Raw genomic sequence first — 20,856 nt, 5'->3', positions numbered from 1 at the left:
GCTGGTGATTACTCAAAATCATCTCAGATTGTGGGTAACTATATCTTGGATGTTCCAAACCTGTTGCTTATGTCTGTGCGCTTAATATCTAATAAATCATAGATTTAGATAAGAGCATGCTTATATCAATAATTTATCAGATGGAATTGCTGTGTTCTCATTGATTTATTCCTGACACTGCCTGGAGTGAAACAGTTAAGTTACCACAGTTTTGGGTTCTGAAAACCTTGGGTAACACCACTGGTTCACTGACATGAATGGTTCCGAGCATGTCACTACAGGTTTATGACCGGTAATGGTCAGGCCAATCTACTTTAGTAGGCCCAGAATACAGCCAGGAAAGCAGGGCTGGAGAGGCCAAGAGGGTCAGAACAAACCATGAATTTCTATCCTGTTCCTCCCCTGTCCTCACTAATTAGGTATATCCCATAAGCAGTGAAAGATTATTTGTATTATTATTTTATTTAGGTGTCTCAGTTTTTAAGATTTTTTAGTAGTGAGGAAAAAATAAATATGGAAGTGCCAAGAGGTCTTTTTCAGGAAGTCTTTTATCTTATTTCTGCATTAAGTGAAGTGTAGTTACATAAGAATCACAGTGACTGTGAAAACATCCTTCAGTATAGTTGCTTGATTACACTGGAAAAATGACACTTGAACATTACTGAGGTTGTAAAGTCAAGCGCTCAGAAGTTAGGAGGTGCTAGAATTAAGATTCCCTATGCAACTGCACAGACATCTGAGTTAATGGAGTAACTGAGAGCAGCAGTAGCAGCTTGTCATCTTGTTATACCAATTATATTAGACCAATAAAAACCAGAAGGATCTTATTAAAAGGGACAAGACATTTGTCATATTTATTGTAAATACCATAATAAAACAAACGATAACAGTAAACAATGTTGTTTGGCTACTTATTCCTATTACTACTTCTATTACTACTTATTTCTTATACACTTTTATATATATATATACTCATTCGCACGATCATTCATACAAGTTCTGTATAGATGTTATAGTTACCAGCCTAAACATTGCTTGTGACAGAATACTGGCCAGGTATCCTGTACACAAGAGTGGAGCCGAGTCCAGGTCAGGTGCGCACCTGATGCTCCTGGAGGGTGGTAGCAGAACCAGAGACTCAAAGTCCTTATTCTTCAGAGTCCAGTTTTATAGGATTTTATCCCTAGGTCAGTCCATGAGAGTTGCTTCATTCTGCTGCTGTTAAATCAATCAGCAGATGGCTGGCTCCATGTTGTCAGATGTTTGTTTTTCCTTCCTTTGAGGTGGTGGGATGGATTCCAGTTTGCCCTCCCCAGGTCATCAGGTTGATCCCACTTGACACCTTCTTTGGCAGACACTGAATTCTTCAGGCTGGTAACTCCCTACGCATTCATTCATTCATTCATTCTTTAAACTAGGCACTCATTCACATACATTCTTTATCTTAATCCCATCTATTTCGCGGTCTCTTTACCTTTCGGGGTGTTACCAATTTATGTGAGACTCCCTGTCTTTTATCATTCAAAAATTAAGTGAGATGAAAACTTACAGAGGGTGGGGGTCTCTATCTATGTACTAGAACAGCTACTGTTTTGGCTTACCACGGTGATTACAAAGTAGTAATTACACAGTTTTGCCTGAGGCACAGAGTCAATTGACGGCTCCCGTGCTGAGTCAATTAACCAATTAACAGCTTACAGCGGCCGTTACAAAGTAAAGTAGGGACTACAAAGTGTCACTTAGAGAACGGGCACTTAGAGTCAATTAACGTTTAACCAGTTTTATAGAAAGTATTTCTTTGAGCAGGCTTCACACAGACACAGCTGGTGGCTTGCAGGTTAGAGGTTAAATCTCAGGAATCACATTTATTTCTAATATAAACCTTTAGTTATAAAGTATCAATTAACAATAAATCATTTCTAACAATAAATCATTTTTCATATAAACCACGTCTAATATAAACCTTCTTTAATATCCCTACATAATCCCTCTTTTGACACTACGATATACATATACTCGTTAGTGTCACATTCTGTGTAACTTGTTTAAAAGAAGGTACTGTGAGGCAACATGGGTTTGTGATTCCAATCTATTGTACATCCTTTTTATCCAAAAGCACATGCTAAACATTCCAATAATACAAATACAATTCAATACCAAGACAACTATCAAGGGATGTAGCATTACTGATAGGATGCCAGTGGTGGCTGGGGACCATCCAGAGAATATATTATACCAGTGATAAGTTGTTGTTTGTTTCTCTGCAGTGGCAATCCTTAACATGTCCCCATTGTCATGTATAATATGAATAGTCCGATTTCCTACTTGGTCATTTGTCTGTTCTAAAAATCTGGTTACTTCTTTGCTTTTAGTTAGGCTATTAGTAAGGTCTTGCCATCTAATTCCAAGGTCAATTGAGAAGTAGGCCAGCTCAGCTGTTAGTGTTAGCTGAGACTTTTTTGGCCGTGGTAAATAGTGTGATTTTTAGTAAAAACAGTACTAACATTGCATTTACATCCATTTACTACGAGGCTGCTAACACTCCCATCTTTCCAAAATATGTGGATACATACACATTGTCCATTGTACAGTACTTTGGTGTCATTATCCAATTCATCCCACATACATGATCCCAATGAAACATTTTTACTACAAGGCTCTGGGGCAACAGGTAAGGTGAGGCATACCCACTTTTGAGGAGTCCATTTGGTACAACCTCTAGTGTCCAATAGTTTTCCTCCCTCTCCGGCCCACTAGCTCGACGTCCAAGGCAGTCAGAATGATCCCATGTGTAATATGGGGAGTGGGTTAACCTTCCACACCTTTGCCTCTAGAGACTGTTGATGTGCTATTTTTACAATTATTTCCCCAATTAACAAGTCTGGTTTCACAGTGCTAGAAACATTGCATCCAATCGTATTGGTAAGTATTGAACAGAGATTTTTTTCCTTTGTTTTAACAAATGCATGAAAACCTTAATATCACCCGATATTACCCAGAACATTTTGTGTTCCAAAGTAGATAGGGCAAGTATCTGCATTTCAGTGCAGCCCATAGTTATGGCAGTGTAATTTCATATTTCTAAATTTCTTATGTAGTAGCCAGGTGGTAGTATTAAGCCATTGCCACAGATTCCATCTGGCTATTAGGTTACCTAGACCAATTTGGACCAGGCCTACATTGGCGTGTACTAGTGTTTGTATAAGACTGTCCTGCAGTTGAGCCAGGGAGCTTAATTTGTTCTTAATAGTTTCCAAGTCCATAGAGTTGGCAAGTCCTGCTCCTGCTCCAAATCCACCTAGCATAGTGTCCATAATATCTCTTTTAGTTCTGGGATGTGGTGTATCTTGAGGGGGGGACAGTTTGTGTGTCCTCATCCAGGCTTGCAGTATAGGGAGTGAAAAAGGCTTCTTGCACTTTGGTTCTACTTTTGAGACATTTAATCTTGTCCAGTCCATTTCAATCTTCACTTCTACCAGCAGGGGGCTCACTAAAACTTTTACAGGAGCAGTCTGGATATTAAATAAAGCTGGTTTTACCACTTTTAACGGGGTGTTTCTTATAAACACATGCTCTTTTTCCCATGTCCAATCACACCCATCAGGGAAGAGCATTGTATGTGCGTGGTTTGGGCAGTAGACTATGATTACTGTTATAAGGGTTCCTGATGTGACGAATCCTTCCCATACATAGGGGAGTGAGGGGTAGTCTGAAAGCATCGTGGTATCTCCTGCATACCCTTCTGTTCGCACCCCTACCATCCAATGTTTTTCCCGGCCTACAGGGACTGAGATATTTGCTTGTAGCCCCAGTTCCCCTTCCTCAGCATATACCTGAGTTTCCCCTAAAGGTGTTATTGTCAGATTAGTGTTCAAATCAACCCGTTTTAGGTGTATATCTGGTGGGTGTGTTGGGGTCCATGATATGTTGTCTATGTGTGAGTTGTTGTGTACTAGTAATGCAGTGAGGATTGTTTTACCTTGTCCCAGGTATACTGGAGCATGGATAGCTTTGTTAGGGTTTGGCGTGGGTGTGCCCGAGTGTGTTCTTTGGAGATAGGTAGCATCATTATCATCGGGATTAGGGCAAATGTTGTGATCCAAACCAAGAACTGCTGCTGCTGTGTGTTCCGTTTTGCTGGAGTCATCGTTTTATCTGGTTTCCCACTGCCCTTAAAAAAATTAAAATAAAGCGGAAGTAAGGTTAGAACCGGCGGTCTCAGCAACTGCATTTCATGCCCGATAGTTCTGCAGGGATAAAGATACACCGTGTCCACGGCAGTGTGTGGTATCTGGAAATATAGTTGCAACAGATTAAAATTAGTTTGTGCAAACAACTTCATTTGTGAAATGTGAACCCACTTTAATTTACCATTTTTGTCTATGCGGTAAATGAGAGGGCTGAGGCGATCCACTATGGAGTAGGGACCGGTCTCAGAGGTAGGAATGGAGTCAAAAGTAGCTTCTACCTCACCTTTTATTAAAGACCGGTACATTTTGACTCCAGTGTGTGATCCTTTTTGCCCAACTTCAAATACATTACCTGATCCCCTGGTTCCCACAGTAGGGAATCCCCATTCTTATTCTGATCCATTTTTGTATTCATGAGCTCAATGGCTTGGCTTATCCTATGCTGCAGGGTGGCTTTGTCTTCCTGCAACTGTTTTAACCACTGCAAGTGCTCATGAGTTGCAAGCGGATTGTTCGGCTCTGTGTCTGCTGCTTGTTCTGGGTTGATGACCAACCTCATTGCCTGTCCGAAGAGGATCTGGTATGGCTGGATCTTAGCTCTCAGCTTGTTGCTGCTGCGAATGGCTGCTAATATTAGCAGCAGTTTTTTTTATAGACTCATAGACTTTAGGGTCAGAAGGGACCAATGTGATCATCTAGTCTGACCTCCTGCACAAAGCAGGCCACAGAACCCTACCCATCCACTTCTATAACAAACCCCTAACCTATGTCCGAGTTATTGAAGTCTTCAAATTGTGGTTTGAAGACCTCAAGCTGCAGAGAATTCACCAGCAAGTGACCCGTGCCCTATGCTGCAGAGGAAGGTGAAAAACCTCCAGGGTCTCTGCCAATCTGCCCCGGAGGAAAATTCCTTCCCGACCCCAAATATGGCTTTCAGCTAAACCCTGAGCATGTGGGCAAGACTCACCAGCCAGCACTCAGGAAAAAATTCTCTGCAGTAACTCAGATCCCATCCCATCCAACATCCCATCACCGACCACTGGGCATACTTATCTGCTGATAATCAAAGATCAATTGCCAAAATTAAGCTATCACATCATACCATCCCTTCCATAAACTTATCAAGCTTAGTCTTAAAGCCAGATATGTCTTTTGCCCCCACTACTCCCCTTGGAAAGCTGTTCCAGAACTTCACTCCTCTAATGGTTAGAAACCTTCGTCTAATTTCAAGTCTAAACTTCCTAGTGTCCAGCTTATACCCATTTGTTTTTGTGTCTACATTGGTACTAAGCTTAAATAATTCCTCTCCCTCCCTAACATTAATCCCTTTGATATATTTATAAAGAACAAGCATATCCCCCCTTAGCCTTCTTTTGGCTAGACTAAGAACCTGATTGTTTTTTTTTTTATTCTGGTGAGACCCCAGGGGACTGGGTCTGGATCCACCAGGGAATTGGTGGGGAGAAAGGAGGGAAGGGGAAGAGAAAGATTAATGTTCTCTCTGTGTTAGAATTACTTTCTCTCTCAGGGAGAGTCTGGGAGGGAGAGTCAGAAGGAGAGGGGAAGGTGAATTTTCCTCTCTGTTTTAAGATTCAAGGAATTTGAATCACAGTGATCTTCCAGGGTAACCCAGGGAGGGGAAGTCTGGGAGAGGCAACGGTGAGGGAAAGGGTTTACTTTCCTTATGTTAAGATCCAGAGGGACTGGGTCTTGGGGGTCCCCGGGCAAGGTTTTGGGGGTGGGGGCGAACCGGAGTGTACCAGGCACTGGAATTCCTGGTTGGTGGCAGCGCTACAAGTACTAAGCTGGTAATTGAGCTTAGAGGAATTCATGCTGGTAACCCATATTTTGGACGCTAAGGTTCAGAGTGGGGGTTTATACCATGACAGGGAGTGCTTGGGCTTGTGCTTTCTCTGTTCTAGTGTGACTGCTGGACATATATGCTTAGTCCCCTTTTCAAAAAGAGCATGTGTCAGTATGTTAGGTTTGGATACTGTGTCAGCCTGGACTCCTCTGTTTACCAGTGTTAGAGTCCATTGTGTCATTCGGGTGTTGGACACTCTGCCTCTTATTAGTTTTCCAGATAGGATGTATTTTAGAGGCGTATGTGTACTTTGTATAGTAATTGGGGCACTGCCGGTAAGTGGCTTGAAAGACTGAACGGCCCATATGGCTGTTAGGCATTCATGTTCACAGGCGTCAAAATTTAGTTCAGCTCCGTGTAGTTTTTTTAGACTCATAAGCCACAGGTACCAATGTTTGGTTTTCATTTTGTTGCAAGAGAGTAGCTGCCATAGACACCTCATTAGCTGCTACCTGGATGACAAATGGTTTAGATTCATCAGGGAAGCGTAAATCAGGGGCTGTTAGGGCTTTATGCTTCAGGATATTTAAAGCGTTCTCCTGGTCTGGACCCCATTCCCAATGCATCTTCTTTTTTAGCAGTTTCCATAAAGGAAGCGTAATCTCTGCATATTTATAAATATGGGGTCGTAGAAAGTTAAATCCGCCCAGCAAAACCCTTAAGGAGTGCACATCGGTAGGGGCTGGCGTTTCAATTAAAGCCCGTACCTTGCTTTGATCTACCTGCCTTCCCTCCTGGCCAATGATAATACCTAGGTAGACGACCTGGGTTTGCACCAATTGTGCTTTTTCCAGGCTTATCTTGAAGCCAATGTCCTGGATCAATGCAAGGACGTCCTCTGTAAGTCTTTGCACTTGTGCCTCGAGTTGGCCAAAAACCAAAATATCATCCACATAGGAATAGAGAAGTGGTCAGTCAGAGGGACTTAACTGGTCCAGCATATCTACCACATGTCTGTGGGCGATAGTTAGAGAGTCTTGGAATCCTTGGGGTAGGTGCTGACATGTGTACTGCTGGTCTCTGACGGTGAAGGCAAACCAGTCCTGTGAATCAGGATGTAATGGGATGGTAAAGAAACAGCCAGATCGATAACTGAAAAATACCTGGAGGTGGCTTGCACCTTTTGGATGACCTGTGCCATATCTGCCACGATGGGGGCCATGGGTATACTTCCTTTGTTGATTCTTCTATAATCAATTGTTAGTCTCCAGAATTGCCCGTCTGCCTTCATGATTGGCCAGACAGGAGAGTTAAAAGGAGAGTTAGTTTTTCTAATTACTCCCTGCTCTTCCAGGTCCTGAATAATTTGGACGAGCTGTGTCTCTGCTTCCCTGGGTTACCGATATTGCTTCTGTGGGCACTCCAGTTCACCTACAATTTTAACACAAGCGTTAGTTCTACCACAATCTGTTTTCTTCTGGGTCCAGACCGTGGGGAATTTAGAACATCACTTCTCCTGCTGTTCTGCCGTGAGCGCAGTAACGAGTTTATCACTTCGGTTAGTGACAAACTTATCATGGCTTGCTGTAGGGAGATACGGGGGAAGGGTTTCCAGTCTCCACAGAGCGCTTCTGGAGAGATCAATAATAATGTTATTTTTGAACAACCAGTCTGTGCCCAGGATCACAGCATCGGTCATATGTTTTGTCTGAATCAGATTCCCAGTGGTGTGGAATCCTTGGACAGAGAATGGTACCTGCACCCATTCTTGTCCGGTGCTGGGTTTTCCCTGAAATGAGTGTAATATCATATTTTGCCCTTTTGTTCCTGCTAGAGGAGCAATTTTAATTAGAGAGACTGAAGCTCCAGTATCAATTAGAGCCATCAAAGGAGCTTGATTTCCCTGCTGGATGTAGATATAGGGTCTTCCTCCTGGATCCCAGGTTAATTCTCCTATAAACCTCCACTGTTGGGCTCCTATGCCAAGTGGGGGTTCCACGTCCAGTGGGCTTCCCTAGGAGTATTCCTGATAATTGAAAGGAGAACTTGGGGTGGTTACCCCTATACGCCTCCTTGCTGGTCCTGCAATCTAAGAATCTCTGTCATAATATCAGCCAAGGGGGCCTTATACCGTTTTTCTCTATCTCCTCCCAGCTGTTATAATAGCCTTCATGCCATGCGGCACACATCAGCGACGGGTTTTTCCGGCTGTTTACTGCCTTCGGCTGACTGAGATCTTTGAAGATCTGGGTACAGCCGACCCCCAGACTGGTTATTCCCCCTTCCCCTGAATCTGACTTTTGAGTGCCCTCTGCGGGATCCTGCAAATCCCTTTGTTCCACTTTCATTTGAATAGGTGACTGTTGGCTCTATTGCTGCCACCCTTTCCTTTTTAATATTAGATTTTGGTCCAGCATGGGTAGTTATTTGTTGTACCATCCCTTTTAATTCTCTTAAGGTGGCAGGGTGCCCGTCCTGCCAAACGGCAAGCTTGCCTGAATAATAGGGAAGTAGTGAGGCAACGCAATCCCTGAGAGATGGTACGAAGAAGGGAATTAAATCTAAATCTGTATTAGCGGGTATGGTTACTATACCGGCCATAAGCTGCATTAGGGCCCACCAGATGAGATAATTTTCAGGATCTTTGTTAGTGTCCTGAGTAGAAGCCACGGCTCGGGCAATAAAATTTCGCTTGCCTATCTGTTCTCCAAAGGTGGCTATTAGGGCCAGTTCACTATCACCAGCGCCAATTCTTATGCAGTCCAGGGCTGCTTGTATTTCTGGTGCCACACATATGCCCATGAGGCGATAAACTTCCTGAGTGGTGAGTGCTTCTCTTCCTGCCAACAGGATGGCATTGGTACACCATTGGGAAAAAGTTTCTCTATTTAGTGTTCCCAAATGGTCAGCCCTTGCTTTTAAGGCTGAGGCTGAGGCTGGAACGGTGGTGACCTGTTGACTCTCCCCACCGTCTACTGGGGTGGTCACAGTGCGCCGTTCTATGGCTGCCACTGGAGCCACAAGACCCTCTTGTGGGTCATGCCAGATATCTCTTTCTCCAATTTCCCGGGGGTCCCAAATATCTGTCTCCCAATCCGATTTTATTTTACATTCGGTTGGGTTCCATTCTGCTGATGTGACAGCCGCTACTTGGCGGGTTGCAAAACCTAATTTGTGTTTCAACTGCTTAATAATAGAATCGCAGTGGGTATGGCTTCCTGGGACTTTGCCCTGTTCTAATGTTAATTTCTTAACCATGCTTTGTAGGACCTAGTTTTCTTTGATCAAAGCCTGATTTTCTTTCTCTAATTCTGTGAAGGCTGTCATTTGGTCCATCAGGAATCTTTCTTTACCTATACTTTCCTGTAAAGCTTGTTTTATTATTTCCATTTGGTTATGAGAATTTGTTGCCATCACTTTGCAATTTTCTACCCCTTTTTCTAATTGGGATATTTTTTCTTTTAGAAATATTTTCTCCTCTTTACAGGCTGTGAGGCGGAGGTAGCTGTCATTACATGCCTCCCACAGCAGCCAGATTCCTGCGGCATCTCTTTTTGCTGCAGTTAGGAGTTTGCATATGAGGATATATTGGGCCAATCTATCCTTTAGGTCTGAAATGGTTCAGATATCTGCAAGGGCTTGTTCAGTCCAAGGGCTGTGCCCATAAGTAGTAATAAGCTCGATAGTATTCATCACCATACAAATTTTGACAGGTTTCCATGCCCCTTTTAGGGCTTATGTCTCGCCTTCCCACCCCCCGTTTCTGTTGGCGCAAGAGTGTGGCGCCATCGGCCATTTTGAAAAAAGTGTGCGTGTATGTGTTTGACTATGGGGGAGTGTTGTGTATGTTTGTGCTTGGTGACACGAAGAGGAAAAGAGAGAGTTATGAAAGAATAGGAAGATAAAACTTAAAGAAAAAGGAAATATATTAAAAACTAGGTTGAAAAAGGGAAAGGCAAAACCTGTCTGGGAGGCCCAGGGTAAAAAAAGGAGTGAAAACTATTTAATATCAAGGTAGGTTAAAAATTTGCTAAAAAAGGCATTAAAAGTATTCAATACCAATGTAGATAAAGAAAAAACGATGTTTAAAAGGAAAATTGATGAAGGCAAAGCCTGTTTGGGAGGCCCTGGGTAAAAACTATTGACTACCCGTGTAGGTTAAGAAAAAAGCTTTTAATATTATTAAATTTAAAAGAAAAATTGCCTGTGCAGTAAGCACAGGGTAAAAACTCTATAAAAAAGTGGCTAAGAAAAATACAATAAAGCTCAGGGTAAAATAAAAAAAAAAGAGAAAATTTTTACCTTTGCAGTCTTTTTGTAAATGAGGCAGCTTTTCTGGTTTAACCCTAGTAAATAAAACACATTAAAACTAGTTAATACCAATGTAGGTTAAGAAAAAAATGAGGTTTAAAAGAAAAATTGATTGATAAGCACAGGATAAAAAAGCATTGACTACCCATGTAGGTTAAAAAAACCATTAAAAACTAGGTTTAAAAGGAAAATTGACTGTGTAGTAAGCACATGGCCAAAAACTATAAAGGGGTACTAAAAAAAAGCATTTAAAAAAGTAGGTTTAAAAAAAGAATTGACAAAGGCAAAAACCTGTTTGGTAAGCATAGCATAAAAACTCTATAAAAAGGTGGCTAAGAAAAATACAATAAAGCTTAGAGTAAAATCAAAAAAATGTTTACCTTTGCAGTCTTTTTGTAAAACGAGGTAGCTTTTTTGGTTTAACCCTAGTAAATAAAACACATTAAAACTAGTTAGGTTAAAAAAACATTTTAAAACTAGGTTTAAAAGGGAAATTAGCTAAAGCAAAACTTGTTTAGTAAGCACATGGTCAAAAACTATAAAGGGGGTACTAAAAAAGAAAATTGACAAAGGCAAAGCCTGTTTGGTAAGCACGGGGTAAAAAAGCATTGAAACTATTCAATATCAGTGTAGATTAAGAAAAAAGAGAGGTGAAAAGAAAAAAGAGCACATGGTAAAATCAGAAGGAGAGAGAATTTTTACCTTTGCAGTTTTTCTGTAAAATGAAGCAGCTTTCCTGGTTCAAACCCTCTCAGGCTTTTTATTACAGCCTTTGGATCGGACCAATCAGAGGTGGTTTTACAACAGCGTCATAGAATTCATTTTCCTGAACCAATCCTAGTGTCCCAAGATTTTAAGCAAGAGCCTTTTAAAAACCGGCTATTGTCTACCAATGAGCACACGTTTTTGTGTATAAAAACACGTGGTTTTGCGAGCGGGTTTTTTAACACAGAGAAACTAAACACAAAGGCATGTCCCTGTACAAAACACCTACAGAAGCCAAGAAGCCGGAATTGCCCCTGGGTGCACCAGTCCATGTTCAGAAGAGAAGGCCCCTTTACAGTTATTTTTCCAATGAGAAAGGGTTGTTGCCGAGCCCTGCGTTTTATTCTGAAATAGAACTGAAAAAAGAGGAGCCACAGCCGTTTGTAAAAGAGAAAAAAGATCAAGTGCGAAAAAAATTGTTGTCAGATTTGGAAAAAACAGAATTAAAGGCGGAGGTAAACCATTTTTTTTATAACAAATTACAAAATGTTTTATAAAAATAAAGGGTTAAATATTTTTGTGTTTATAGGGGGGAATGGAAGAAGAGCCTATATATGAGGACATGGCAACCGAGAACCGCCGCAGGATAGCGATGTTGAAAACCAGCCGATAGACCCCGAGTTATGGAAAGATGGCGATATTGTTACGGTAAAAGCTTTACCCGTTGTAAAAAAATAAAATAAAAAATTATTGTATTTACACTTTTAAAAAAATGACTTTTGATTTTTTAACAGATAACCAAGCCGGGGCCATACAAGATTACTGCTTTGGTGTGTGACAAATGGCCAACAGTTGCAGAGACAGAAACACCCGAGGAGGTAAAGACAGCTTAACTTATTTGAAATATATATATATATATATTTGTGTATGACACTAATTAAGCGTTACTATACGGTTGGTTTATTAATAGGCTGCTGAAACTATGATTGACGGAGCCCTTGCCGGAGGTGATTCAGAAACGAAGGACACAAACGGGGTGTCAATGGTAAAACCCAAAGAACATGGCGAGGTAAAAGTTACTTAAATAATTTTTAAAAAATATAAATATAAACATATATAAGAGCGGTAAAATAAAACTATATGTTTTGTGTTTAATAACAGGAAGGTGCTACGGGGTCCGACGGTGCGTCAGCTGAGGATGATGATAATTCAGAATCAGACGAGGGTACAACTGAGGTAGCACAAATAAACTGTAGGCTTTTTTATTTTAAAATTTTTGCAACAAAAAATTTAAAATATGTTTTTACAATGTTTTTAACAGACATCTTCAGAGGCTGAAGAGAGGCGGCCTTTAAGCAGAACAACCGTAATATGTACCTGTTGTTTTTGTGTGAAGCAAGATGTTAAAAAAAAGTCTGTAAAAAGTAAGGAGAGTGACCAGAAAAGCTGTGAAGAAGAAGATGCCGTTATGGTTGATATTATTAGAGCTGTTGTAGTAAAAGCCTTTTACCACTGTTTGAAAAAACAACTTTTGGAAAACTGTGCAGCCTGCGCTGTAAATAAGTCCAACCCTTTTAGTCACCCTTGTATTTTTTGGGATCGCTCAGAAGTATTTTACCAGCTTAGACGTATTTCTTCTAAACTGAATGCGGCCCAGCTTGTAAATATAATTATAGCTGAAGGCTACAAACTGAAAAAGCTTAACATAGCCACTGAAACTATAACCAAAGTTGTTAAAATGATTAGGGAGGTTGCAAATACATCTGACCCGGTGGCCTTGCTGATAGACCTGTCAAAAGAGGTGGCCCCCGATATTGGCCGATTGGTGTGTAGCAGGGTTCGTCAAATGGATTATAAAACTTTTTACATGCAAGCTTGTGACCCTAGAGGCTTAAAAATATATATATTAATTAAGATGCATTGTAAAAATTTGTATTACAGTTTTTATATTATTTTGCTTATGCGTTAAAAATGTATGTGATTGTACCGTATATTACTTGGCCGATTGGTGTGTAGCAGGGTTTGTAAAATGGATTATAAAAGTTTTTACATACAAGCTTGTGACCCTAGAGGCTTAAAAAATATATATTTATTAAGATGCATTGTAAAAAAAATTGTATCACAGTTTTTATATTATTTTGCTTATGCGTTAAAAAATGTATGTAATTGTACCGTATATTACTTTGCTGCTGCTTTAAAAGTCAAATGTGTATAGACGTTGTTGTGTTAAATAAAAACAAAAGCAGAAACAAACTTTTGTGTATACGTGTGTTTTAAAGCAAGACGGGGTAAGCATGGCAAAGTTGCTACAGAAAATTTATTACTCACCTGAAAAAGTTGGTAGTTTTGGGGGCAGAACACCCTTATTTCAGGCCGCTAAAAGACACCGTAAAACCTTAAGCAGAAAGCAGGTTTCCGCTTGGCTTGCGGATCAAGATGCTTACGCTTTACATAAACCAGCAAGGCTTAAATTTAAAAGAAATAAAACAGTGGGGTCTAATGTGGATACGCAATGGCAGGCAGATTTGGTTGATATGGCCGCCTATTCTAAAGACAATGACGACCGTAAATATATTTTAACAGTGATAGATATTTTGTCTAAATACGCCTGGGCAGTAACCCTAAAAAATAAAACAGGAAAAGAGGTGGCAGAGGCGTTTAAAGCTATTTTTACAAAGGGGTGCGTGCCTCAAAAATTACAAACAGACTGAGGAAAAGAGTTTTTAAACAAAGCTTTAAAGAATTTGTTTAAGCAATATGGGGTACACCATTTTGTTACCAATAACGAACTTAAAGCGGGAATCGTGGAGAGGTTTAACAGAACTTTAAAATCAAAGATGTGGAGGTATTTTACCACCTGTAACACCTTTCGCTACATTGATGTGCTGCAGGCCTTCACAGACGGTTACAACAGAAGTTATCACAGAACTATCAGAGGGCGCCCAATTGACGTGACACAAGCTAATGCGCTAAGCATGTGGAAAACCGTCTACGGGGGTAGTTTTAAAATAAAGATGCAACGTGTAATTTTTAAAAAAGGGGATCATGTAAGAGTATCTAAAACGAAGGGCACTTTTGAAAAGGGCTATCAGCAAACCTTTACCAATGAAGTATTTATCGTGTCAGGGGTTTTATTAAGAGGACAAAGACCGGTGTATGCATTACAAGATTATGAAGGGGAGGAAGTCGCGGGGTCTTTTTACCCTGAAGAATTACAAAAAGTAAACCCTAACCAGGACAGCGTTTACAGGGTAGAAAAAATTTTAGCAAAAAAAGGTCGAGGAAGAAACAAATATTTTTTTGTAAAATGGAAAGACTGGCCTAAAAAATTTAATAGTTGGGTTAAAGCGTCTCAAGTGCACGACCTTTAATAAAAAAAAAATGACTGAACAAAGTTTTTACATGACCTTACCAAGCAACCCTTGAGTGGGGGCTTTTCCTCAAAATACTAGTTCTAATTTTACAATACAACTAGCCAAGCCTTTAAATTTAATAGAGCGGTGGGATGTCGCTTTATCGGAAATTCATTATTGTCACTCTTGGAACACGCTTCTTTACGATACAGCATTTACGTTAGCATCGGAAAAAAAAATTCGAACCTACAACATGGATGCCGGCTATTATTCAAGCATTCACCATTTAATAGAAATCATCAACAAGAATATAGAGAAAGATGCCGAAAAACCAAGTGCCTACGTTATTTACAACCCTGTGACTAGAAGGGTTCAGTTAAAACCAAACGATGGAAAGTACTTTTTTTCCACAGGGGGTAAATTGGCAACAATATTGGGAATGCTTTCAAATCATCCGTGTAGGATTGCACCGTACCCCGCAGACATTACGGGGGGTTTTAACTCTTTATACGTGTACACGGACATAGTGGAACATCAGTTAGTGGAGGACTACTATGTGCCGCTGTTGCGCTGCATTCCCATCCGCGGTAGCAACAACGAATTTGTTACCATAACGTATGACAAACCGCATTACGTCCCCGTAAGTAAGCAGCATATCGGAACCATTACTATTGAAATAAAGACGGATCAGAATAAACACGTTTCATTTAGTTTTGGAAAGGTAATTGTTAAACTACAACTGCACCCCAAAAAAGCTGAAGAATGGTGACTATGAAAAACTACGGGGACCCCTTTTTGTATAGAAACTACTACGAGGCTCAGGCTGGCTATGGCTTACCAGGATATCAAGGATTACCCATTATGTACGGGGCAGGTTTAGGAGGGATATTTCGCAGTCTTTTTAGAAAAGCCGTGCCATTTTTAAAAAGAGGTTTTGACATTATTAAACCCCACATGAAAACAGCCGCAAAAAATATAACCAAAGACGTCGTAAACCACATGTCTAGCACAGTTATAAACAAAATAGGAGCACACATGCCACAGGAAGGTTCTGGTTTAGTGGTAATGAGAAGAAAAAGAGCAGTGTTGCGCCAGCCATTTAAAGGACCACCTAGACCCTTTAAAAAAAAAAAAAGAAGACGTCTTAGTCATATACCTAAAAGGCGTCCTAAGAAGAGGAAGCGTCGTGTTACCCGCGGTAAAAGGGATACATTTTAAAATGGCTTTTATTCATTGTGGCTCTGACGAATGCACCAAATCGGAACTGGATTTATTTCAAATAGCCCCCACACTAACCAGTATCGAAAATAGCTTTTATGTAGAGGTGCCTCCTTTGGCCGCTTTAACGGTAAACGCACCTCTTGAATTTTTTATTTCGGGACATGGGGATCATTACTTAGACCTTAACAACACTCTGCTGTATGTGTGCTGCAAGGTGATAAAAGAAGACGGGTCAGACATTGATGATGATGCCCGTGTGGCCCTAACAAACTACCCCATCGCCACTCTTTTTAACCAGCTGGATGTTACTTTAGGCGATCGTCTTATTAGCCAGAGCAACAATTGTTACTCTTACAGAGCCTTAATAGAGCTAATTTTAAACCACAAGCCCTGCACATCCAAATCCCTTATTGCACAAAACCAGCAACCTTTAAAGAGGGGCAAAAAATTTCCCTCTGAGGCAGCTGCAGTTGGAAGCAAGAGTATTAAGCACACCGATTTTGAACAGCCCTGCACGTCCAAATCCCTTATTGCACAAAACCAGCCGGCCTTAAAAAAGGCCAAAAAGTCTACCTCTAAAACAGCATCCTTTTTCAGGGCGGGGGGAAAGGGGCTCAGGCCCCCCACTTTTGAACCGCCCAAAGCTACCTCTACAACTTCCAGGAACCATGGTAAGTGAGGCAGAGGAGTTAAAGCCCCTAGTTTTCAACAGACCTATGCCTCCCCGACCCAAAATAAATTAGCTTTAAAAAAGGTAAAGACAAACAACTCTGTAGAAGCAACCGTGTTTAGGGGTGAAGAAGTTAACCCCCTGGCTTTTGGAACCCGCAAAACCCTTGCTACAAATAACAATCTTCCTGTGGAGCTGACCGCATCAGTGGCTGCTTGTAACGAGCTGTTTAGTGTTTGTACATCTCTAAAGCATTTAATAAATAAAAAGTTTTCAAAGCTAATTCTTGAGGTGTTTCAAAAACAAAATTTTCCAGAAGAAAGGGTAGTTTTAGACCAAAAAATAGCAGATACCTGGGCACTAATTGAAAAGGTGGAAAGCGCGTTGAAGGGGGAAGGAAGAGTATGACTAAACATGAAACCTAAAAATGTAAAGAGGGGTTGGAAAAAAAATGGAAAAAATCTAAAATATTAAGAAGGCTTTTGGCCAAAAAAATAAAAAAAGCCAAAGCTATTTAAAAAAAAAAACCCCAACCAAGAAAGGGAAATAGACTCTCCCACCCCTTCTTCTTCTGAAGGTCCAGATTCCCCCGCTCCTGATACACCACCACAGGTGTATTTGGAGCGTGTAAGACACTGGATAAGACCCCGAAGAGAGTTTAACGCTTATGAATATTTTCAAGAATTTCGTTTTGCTAATTTGGACAGAGTAACGGGGTTCACAGAAGCCATGGCGGCCATCGACATCGCTATTCAAAATTTGCTAGATGATATTAATAATCAGGTGGGCCCTGAAGATTTTGTACAGCTACGCTTAGATGCCCCGGGGCTAAATCACCCGCTCTTTTCTTTACGGAGGCCTTGGGAAAATTTAAACGCTGTAGATTTTTTAAATAACATCATTAATGGGTTGCAAAGTAACGCAGAGATTGTGGGGTCCGGAACTTTACGCCTGGTTGTTACAATTATTAGAAACAGGGTTGGTGGAGTTGGGTCTGTAAGACCCCTAAAAACTATTACGTACAGTAAAATTATTGAAAAAAAAAGAAAACATTTAATTGATTTAAATAACCAGGGTAACAACCTGTGTTTTGCCGGTAGCGTGCTGGGTCTTTTATCAGATAAAAAACTTACAGATGCCCAGCTGTTAGAGGGGGCAAACATCTTCATCAGGAGTTGGGGTTTTCAGACCAAAAAATGATTAGCTTGACAGAAGTGAGCTCTTTCGAAGAGCGCTTGGGGGTAGCTATTACCGTTATGTATTATGAAAATGGAAATTGGTGGTTTTTTACAATGAGGGGTGTACAGCGTTCCCAAACTGTTTTTGTTTTGTTACATAACAAACATTATTACGGCATTTTAAATATTAAAGCCTTTATAGGCGCCCCGTATTTGTGCAACTACTGTTACGCTCCCTATAGCCACAAACACCAGCACGCGTGTAAAAAACCACTGCCGTACGTGTAATAGCGCCGAGTGCCTCGAAGTGGCCGGTGAAAAAAAGAGATGCCCCAGCTGTAAGCTATTTTGCAGGTCTGACGCCTGTTTAGAAAGGCACAGCGTTTTGGCGACCAGCGGTAAAGTTGATTGTAAAAACAGAAGTTTTTGCGATAAGTGCGGCTTCTACATGGTTAAAAATCACAAGTGTACAAGCAAAAAGTGTCCCCAGTGCTATCAAAAAACCGACAACATAGAGGGTCACGAGTGTTATATGCGTAATATTTGGTCTCCAGAAGAGGGAAAGGATTATGTGTTTTATGATTTTGAATGTATGCAAGAAACGGGGGTACACGTGCCAAATTATGTTTATGCTTTGCATTTAAATAAAAATCTGGCTGGGAATTTAAGGGGGAAGAATGCATTAGCGAGTTTGTTTTAACCTTTGTAGACAAGCGCTTTAAGGGATACACTTTTATTGCTCATAACGCTAAAGGTTACGATAGTTATTTTATTCTTAGGCAGTTAATTAAAGAAAAAATGGCTGTTAGCACCGTAACGCAAGGGGGAAAACTTATTTGCATGACGGTGGTAAACTTAGACATTAAATTTATAGATTCTTTAAATTTTCTACCCATGAAACTTAGCAAGTTACCCAAAGCTATGGGGTTTGAGGAAGCGAAGGGGTACTTTCCGCACTTTTTTAACACCGTTAAAAATCAAAACTATGTGGGACCTATGCCCGAAATAGAGTACTTTGGAGTAGACTACATGATGCCTGAAGAAAAAAAGGAATTTTTAAACTGGTACCAGCACAATCACCAAAACAACTTTGATCTTCAAAAAGAACTACGCTATTATTGTCAAAAAGATGTTGAAATTTTGCGAGAGGCTTGCGACCGGTTCAGAAACGAAGTTATAAAAATGACAGAAAAGCAAATTGTTAAAAACCCTGGAAAGGATAATGAGAAGGTGGTTACTAAGTGTATAGATCCCTTTCAGCACCTCACATTAGCCTCGATTTGCATGGCCATGTACCGGTTTAATTTTTTAAAACCGCAAACCATAGCCCTTTTGCCGTTAGACAATTACCACAAACAGCAGAAGAGATATTCCATGCCGGCCATTCAGTGGTTGATGTACGTAGCCCACACTGAGAATATTTACATTCAACATGCTTTGCAGGGTGGCGAGTTTAAAACGGGGTCCTATTTTTTGGACAGTTATGCCGTTATAGCTGGTAAACCCACGGCCTTTGAATTTAACGGGTGTTTTTTTCACGGGTGCCCCATCTGCTATTGCGAAAATGATTACAACCCGTTGCTTAAGGCAACCTACGGACAGCTGTACAACCGAACCATCATTAAGGCTGAATTTTTAAAAAGCCAGGGGTTTGAGGTAAGGACCGTGTGGGAACACGAGTGGCAGGCTATGCTAGCAAACGATAACCGGGTGGAAAATTTTTTACGAGAAAAAAAGCTGCCACAGCCTTTGATTCCTAGAGACGCCCTTTACGGTGGTAGAACAAACGCCATTTGCCTTTATTACAAATCACAGCCCGGGGAGCAGGTTCATTACTACGATTTTACCAGCCTCTACCCTTTTGTTAACAAAACTAAACAATACCCTGTGGGACACCCCGTTATTGTGTATGAGGGTTTTGGGGATTTCTGCCAGTACTTTGGCATTGCCAAGGTTAAAGTGTACCCTCCAAGAGGTTTGTATTTTCCCGTGTTACCATACAGGGTTGATGGTAAACTAATGTTTCCCCTGTGCGCCCTTTGTGCAGAAACAAAACAAAAGGACCCCTACAGGCACAGTCAGGAGGAGAGGGCTTTAACAGGGACTTGGTGCACAATAGAGTTGGTGGAGGCTTTAAACAAAGGGTACAAAATCGCTGAAATTTATGAAGTCTGGCATTTTAACCGCTCTTCAGATGCCCTGTTTTCAGACTACATTAAAACACACCTAAGACAAAACAAGAGGCCTCGGGGTTCCCTCACTGGTGTACAGACAAGTTTAAAAAAGAACAGTACGTTAAAGAGTACCGTGAAAAAGAAGGTCTCTGCGTCTAAACAAAATTAAGGTAAACCCTGCAAAAAGACATATCTCAAAGCTGTTTTTAAATTCCTTGTGGGGAAAATTTGGTCAGCGAACAAATTTGACTAACACCAGTATAGTAACGGACCCCGACGAACTCTTCAAGTACGTTTTTGTACCTTATTACGATGTGTCATCGTGCGAGTTTATCGATGATGACACAGCTGTAGTGTCTTGGAAGTACGCAAAAGAACACTGCACCCATTCCAGCAACACTAACGTGTTTATAGCGTGCTTTACCACCGCTTATGCCCGGCTAGAGCTCTACCGCTTGTTAGATCGTTTACAGCAGCGGTGTCTTTATCATGATACGGATTTTGTAATTTTTGTAAGTAAAGAAGGGGAGTGGAATCCACCCCTAGGGGATTATTTAGGACATTTAACTAGCGAAATACCCCCAGGTGAACACATTGTGGAGTTTGTGTCCATGGGACCTAAAACATACGGGTACAAACTGTCCAGCGGTAAAACCTGTATGAAATTAAAAAGAATCACACTTAACTCAGGAAACAGTGAAAAAATTAATTTTGAAAGCTTAAAAGAACTCGTCTGGGGTTACCCCGCGGGAGAGGACCCAAAAGAAATCATAATACAGCAGCCAGGAATCGTAAGGGTAAAAAAACACTGGTTAATAGAAACAAGAACTCTAAAAAAACCCCAAAAAGTCATTTACGACAAAAAAGCCCTCGAGGAGGCTTTTAAAACTTTGCCGTACGGGTATTAATTATTATGAAAAACCATGTTCAGTTTGTTCATCCCTTTTCCTGTTTGCTTTGTGGTCCTTCAAATTCTGGAAAATCATATTTTATAAAGCAGTTGTTAGAAAATGGTCATAAACTGTTATCATGTATGCCTGAAAATATTGTGTGGTGTTATAGCTGTTGGCAACCACTGTATACAGAGTTGCTGCAAAATTTTTCATGTATTACATTTTTGGAAGGTTTACCTAATACTTTTAATGATGAACATTTATTTCCTAGTAATAAAGTGAATATGGTTATTATAGATGATCTAATGGAGTCTGCTTCTGAAAGTGGTGAAATTGAAAAAGCCTTTACAAAATACG

The 20,856-nt window shown here is 40.7% G+C and overlaps 1 long non-coding RNA gene and 1 pseudogene across 1 annotated transcript; both read left to right on the top strand.

Annotated features, from left to right (window-relative positions):
- Positions 1-20,856, top strand: part of LOC127053885 (cytochrome P450 2H2-like) — a 124,483-nt pseudogene that overhangs the window by 13,546 nt on the left and 90,081 nt on the right.
- Positions 11,612-12,709, top strand: LOC127054318 (uncharacterized). Its single transcript, XR_007775208.1, has 5 exons — positions 11,612-11,718; positions 11,805-11,888; positions 11,981-12,079; positions 12,172-12,235; positions 12,332-12,709. It is a non-coding gene; the product is annotated as an uncharacterized LOC127054318 (long non-coding RNA).

This window comes from Gopherus flavomarginatus, chromosome 6 (genome assembly GCF_025201925.1).
Source record: "Gopherus flavomarginatus isolate rGopFla2 chromosome 6, rGopFla2.mat.asm, whole genome shotgun sequence".
In the NCBI taxonomy this organism is placed as follows: Eukaryota; Metazoa; Chordata; order Testudines; family Testudinidae; genus Gopherus; species Gopherus flavomarginatus.
The sequence above is the reverse complement of the archived record's forward strand: the minus strand, read 5'-3'. Positions and strand labels throughout refer to the sequence as shown.